We start from the raw sequence: 6,011 nt of genomic DNA, 5'->3' as shown, positions 1-6,011 counted from the left end.
CCCATTCAAAGGATGTGCAAAAGTTGAGGGTCTTCCTGGGCAGACAGTCCCACTTACCGTAGCAATTGTTCAAAGTTGTTCAACAATACTAAAAATGTGATTTTCGACTGGTCTTCACACTTGCGAATGTCACAGCGTCCCTGTGATCACATGATCATAATTTGAAGGCTTGGCAACCGCTGCCCATTTATGATGGTTGCAGCATCCTGTGGTCACATGATTGTCATGTGCAAACTTCCTAGCTGACTCCCTGAGAAGCAGAATCAGTGGGGAAGCCAGCAGGGAAGATTGTACTTATTGTTGTACTTATGTGAAGTTTTGCTTAATGATCACAGTGATTTGCTTAACGAGTGCAGCAGAACATTTATAGAATTGGGAACAGTCATGTGATGCCTCACTCAACAATTGCACTGCTTAATGATACATTTTCTGGTCCCTACTGGGATCATAAGCTGAGGACTACCTGTATTCTGCATTTCAGGCAGAAAACTTTCTCAGCCTCGGCAGGAGCCACAGCCGAACCTGCAACCTAGAACCTTTTGAATGTGTGTGCGTACACCTTTTTATACCCAATTTCGTCTAAACATAGGCATTTCAACCACGATATACTTCTGTGCATTATCTTCCATAATACATGCTTTCTTTTCTTTTTTACTTTGAGCATGCTTTTTTAAAATTAGTACTGAACTACAAAGTACAAAGGTAAAAGAAATCTGAATTTTGATTTGAATTTTGAAACTGTGAATGAGGTAAACATTCAATTTGTAGCGAATCAACCCAATCTCTACTGTTTCTCGTGGGTTGATAGATGGCCACAGTCAAATGTTTCTCAATGTGTCCAACTGTCTTTTAGAACCGCAATAATGCAGGACTCCGATCACATCAGAAACCAGGAGTTGAGGGGAAGTATACTTAGAAACTTTTTCCAGACCTTTGTGTTTCATCTAAAAGACAAGTCTGCTCATCAAGAGACATGAGGGATAAGGGTGCTGTGTGCAGACACTTAACTTTCATACAATCAATCAGACTGAACAGGATTGCTATAGTGCCTTGAATTACGCCTTAATCAGCAGAATCCAGAAGGTACACAAAATCACGTTGAGAATATGCATACTCAAGCAGCTAATTGAGTAGCCTCATTCTGACTCTAAGTATTTGCCAACGTCTCAAAGGATGCACAACCCTTCATATTTTTTAAGAAAAATAATAAAAGTAGAAAGGTGTGAATATGACAATCAGAGGGGGGGGGAGAATAAAAGAAGTGAAAGCCAAAGGAAAGTAGAAGAAATGATGTGGATGTATCGGATGTCGGAAATGACAGCCAGAATTCCCCAACCCCCTAGGAATAGCAATAGCCCACAAACCCACAGCCACACTCTGCCAGGAATTATCCAGAACCAAAGACAAGATACAGAAGGATGAAAGAAACAATGTAATCTACAAAATCAGCTGTAACCATTGCAACCAATTCTACGTGGAACAAACATCACGCCGATTAAAAAGCCAGGATCCACGAACACTGGCTGGCAGTCAAACGCCACGATCCCAAATCCTTAATCTCTACTCACACCAACACCAAACAGCACCAGTTCAATTGGAGCAAAAATCATCTGCCACGCTATCACTTGCCACGCTCGTGAGTTCATCGAAGCCTGGCACTCCACAAGCAATTCCATCAATAGACACATCAACCTACAACCAGCCTAAGAACCCCTCAGAATCCAAATCAACCGCACAGCCAACCAGAGACAGCATTGACCCTCAACCAACCTACACAAGTCCCCCTCCCACCAGCAGGTCACCTCCCAATGACCCTGACCTGTTGTAACCTCCCCATCACAAGACCCATCACAAGACTCACAGATGAATCACACCTGACCCATCACAGACCCTCATTTGACACACCCACACCTGAAGCACTTATAAATAGAACACTGACACTGACATCCCCTAAACTCTGCTGAAGATGTTACCTAGCCTAGTAACAAAATGTTCATAAACCAACCACAAGCCTGGAGAACGAACCTTCATCCTCAAAGTAGAAGAACAAAAACAAAGAAGTATTAAGACATTATAGAGGGCTGTAAAACCATCTGATTATCTCTCTTTCTGTCTCAAGGTCTTATCACATTCTTTGTACGGTGGCTGAGGTTTCTTATATGGGTCGCATTTATTATATACAGAGAGCTGAGTTCACTAGATATTTGCTACTGTTTTTCCAAAAAAAGAGATTTTCTAAAGGATGAGAGTCATTCAGAGTTAGATGAATCTCCTGCATGGAAGCAGTTCCAAGCACGAACGTTTGTCTAGAGCAATAGAACAGAGATTTTCCTTGCCTTTGCGGTGTAGTTATGTAGGGCTTGTCCAGAAAGAGTAATATCTGATTTGTAAGAATTGTCCCCTCCCCGATATTTTGCTTCTTGGAAAATCAGCAGCCACAAGCCTATACTGGGAAGCTGCAAGGTTTTTATGAGACTCAGTGGATCTCAACATTTGAACTAAAAATGGCACATATATTTCTATAAATAAATAATATTTAGCACGTCAACATCTTATGCAACTCTTTGGAACTTATGCAACTCTTTTTAAATGATATTTTACCAGTTAAACAGCTACAGGCTTGGACCCTAGTGTAAGTTAGCTTAAAGTCATGGTAGTGCAGTGCTTAAAATGCACTGTTGCAGGCTAACTCTGCCCACTGCCAAGAGTTTGATCGTGACTGGCTCAAGGTTGACTCAGCCCTCCCTCCTTCCGAGGTTGGTAAAATGAGGACCCAGATTGTTGGGGGGCAATAGGCTGACTCTGTAAACCACTTAGAGAGGGCTGCAAAGCACTATGAGGTGGTATATAAATCTAAATGCTACTCCTATTGCTAAACAACTTCAAAGAAGGAAAGTTTCACAACCTCTCTATCTCCATGCACTCAACTGTGCCCATCTAGCTCCTCCAAGTTTTGTGGTGGCCTATTTTAGTAATAGATGATCCATTATATAGTGAACAATATGGTATACACGAGGATATGTATGTATTGAACTGGTTTATTTGGCACTCACTTAACACACAACTGTATAACGCTAGTCATTGTAAAACCTAATCCCCAAAGTGCTTTTCCAATAGGCAACTGGACTTTCTTGGGGTTTCCCCCCCAAAAAAAACATTTCACTTCTCATCCAAGAAGCTTCTTCAGTTCTGACTGAATGGCAGGGAATGGAAGGATTTATATCCTTTGCAGTCATCTGGATGAGAAGTTTGGATGAGAAGGAAAATGTTTTCAAAGAAAAAAAGCTCCTAGGAAGTCCAGTTGCCTTTTGGAAAAGCACCTTTGGGACAACCATGATCTGGATGATTGAGAATTTCCAAAGACATGTAAAACCTAATGTAGTTCTAAAATCCAACAATTCCATAGTGGTTTTGACTATGTGCAATATTCTTTAATTGAGAAAGCCAATCATGCTTCCTAATCACTGCTATACTGTAAAAGCAAAAATTCAACCAACTGCATGGGTGGTGGTGGTTATAGAACTCATATGTCTAGTGTGGAGTCCATGCTTCCTTTTTCAGCTGGGTGCAGCTATGGTAGTCAAAGCTCTTAAACCCTAGAATGAAATGTTTCTCAACCCAATGCTGAGATACATTTTGTAGAGCGTTACTTGTTGCCCTACCTCTTTTCCATCAATTGCTTCCCAATTGATCTTCTCTCACATCCCCCTCACTTGCCTTCCTAAGAACATCTTAATCCTTTGTCTCATGATTTCAGCCAGCAAGAATGATACTGCTTTATTTTTCTCCCATTTCTTAGGCTTGCTAGCTGCATGAGCACATGCACAGTTTCCTCTCTTCATACTACTTTTTGGTATGGGGAACACCGACGAGATTCATGGGATAGAGCGGATACAGTTGGGTCCTGAGCACCTTGTTCTGCAACATACCTTCTTCACTGATATCACTGCTTGGTGGAAAGAAAAACTGGCATGGCTTCATTGCACAAACTAATCACAGTCAACGCTAGATGGAGCAATGAGTCAATGCACTGGAAGGCTTTCATCTCTGGAGACATCAGCTCTATCAGGAGTGGGTCCCAGGTGAGACTTAGCAATCTGGATAGTAGGGACCATCCCAAATGATTCCTCATGCTTGGGTTCCAGGCTATTCAATGCTGTAATCAGAGCTGGGGGAATTGTCAGATAGCCGGGACATCTGTGGAACGCAGCAAGGGGACATGCATCTCAGTTGCTGACATGCTAATTGTATTTGGCCACCACTCTTTTGGTGCCTGTCCCTAATGTTGAGAATTAAACATTATGGCAATAAAGGAATGATCACTGTGATGAATATTTCAGTAGCTTAACTATTGCATAAACCTTGCGCTGCTAAAGTGGGGGGGGGGGGGGAGGAGGAGGAGGCAACCCTCTCTGCATGCTGCATTTCTCATAATTACTACAATTAAACACAAATCAGCAGTCTGCAAACTCTCATGATCCACAGCACAAAATATATACTGGAAACATCATGCCGATCAGACATCCTTTGGAAGTAAGGATAGGTTTCTTATAATACATAGATGTATCTTATGCCAGTATATTCAGATAGGTATAACCTGAATTCTAACCGTGGGCAAAGTAGTCTGTCTCCCTCGTGCCAAGTAATTTCTACACAGTTTTCTAACTCAGTCTGGAGAGGGAATTTCCTAAATTTTGTGCCTGCATCAATTCAAGCCTATGCAACTCAGGAAAGAACCTAGTGTCACTGGTGGTTTAACAAGGTACCCTGAAAGATACATGCACAACAGGTAGAAGAACATTATATAATACTACTATAAAGTCCATCACTTTGCCAGGTTTCTCCCTGCCCCCTCCACATGTTTCCCCCAGCTTTGCTTGCTGTAAACGAGAAGACATGCATGAGAAAGAATAAAAGATCACTCACCAGTGTTTTATTATGAAGCTGAAGAGGAGTAAATTAATGGTCCACGTTGTTCATTCAGTAAGATCACATTGATTTCTCTAGTGTGATTAAGCTTCTGGACAGAGAGACTCCGGATCTCTTCCCCACAATGAGTGACTAATTAAAAACAAACATGCATACATATTGGCTATGAGCAATTGCTGGAGTTGAAGCCTGCCAGCGTGAAAGCTTTTCCAAAACACAAAGCAAGCAAGGAAAAAAAATCCTTTGCAGCAACAGAAGACAATATCCAAATAAACACTACTGGATTCTTGAAGAGTTGGTGCCCTCCTAGCACTGTAGCCAAGACCTGCTATCAAAGAGTCTTATTTGTGTTGTCAAGGAAGCCCCAGCTATATGATGCTATATGCTATTATCCTCTTGCTTCTCTCACACTCTCTGTCTTTCACAACTGATCAGCCCAGCAAGCAAGTAGGAAAGAAGAAATAGTAATCATTGTCCAGAGTAAAGGAAAGGGAAGAGAGAAAAAAAGGAGAGAAAACAGAATTGTAAGCAACTGCCACCCAGACAGATCAAATAGGCATTGAGTTGTCATTTAAAAACACTTAGTTTTATGTGAAATCCATAAGAGTGAAACTAGTCCAGGTCCTGGATGTCGGTCGAGCAGTTCACAATCCCATCTTTCATTTGGCAAGGTTCTGATAAAGCTGGCTGCAATCCAGCCACAAAAACAAGGAGCCGGATCCATCATACTGGGACATCTGCAAAATCACCCAGCACTCGTATCCTCCAGTCAGCATTAATTAATTAGCTTTTGAAAGGTTATGAAATCCGTGTCGGTACACTCACGCTAAAGCTGTAGCGCAAACCCCAAACCATGCCTGCCATGCTGCCTTAAAACTATAGGATGAAAAAGAAGAGCTCGAGTAAAATGAGTAATTTGGGGAAAAACAACCATCCCAGGTGAAATAGGATTGTGAGAGTGCAGAATGCTAAAAATGCAGCAAACCCTTTTTTTTGTTTTGTGTTTTAAAATCTAAAATAAACGTGATCAAATAAGGGATGCTATATGTTCTTGGTTCATTGCAACCAGCCATAAGAGTCCT

Source organism: Protobothrops mucrosquamatus, unplaced genomic scaffold (assembly GCF_001527695.2).
Source record: "Protobothrops mucrosquamatus isolate PMUCROS unplaced genomic scaffold, P.Mucros_1.0 scaffold565, whole genome shotgun sequence".
In the NCBI taxonomy this organism is placed as follows: domain Eukaryota; kingdom Metazoa; phylum Chordata; class Lepidosauria; order Squamata; family Viperidae; genus Protobothrops; species Protobothrops mucrosquamatus.
Note: the sequence above shows the minus strand (reverse complement) of the source record.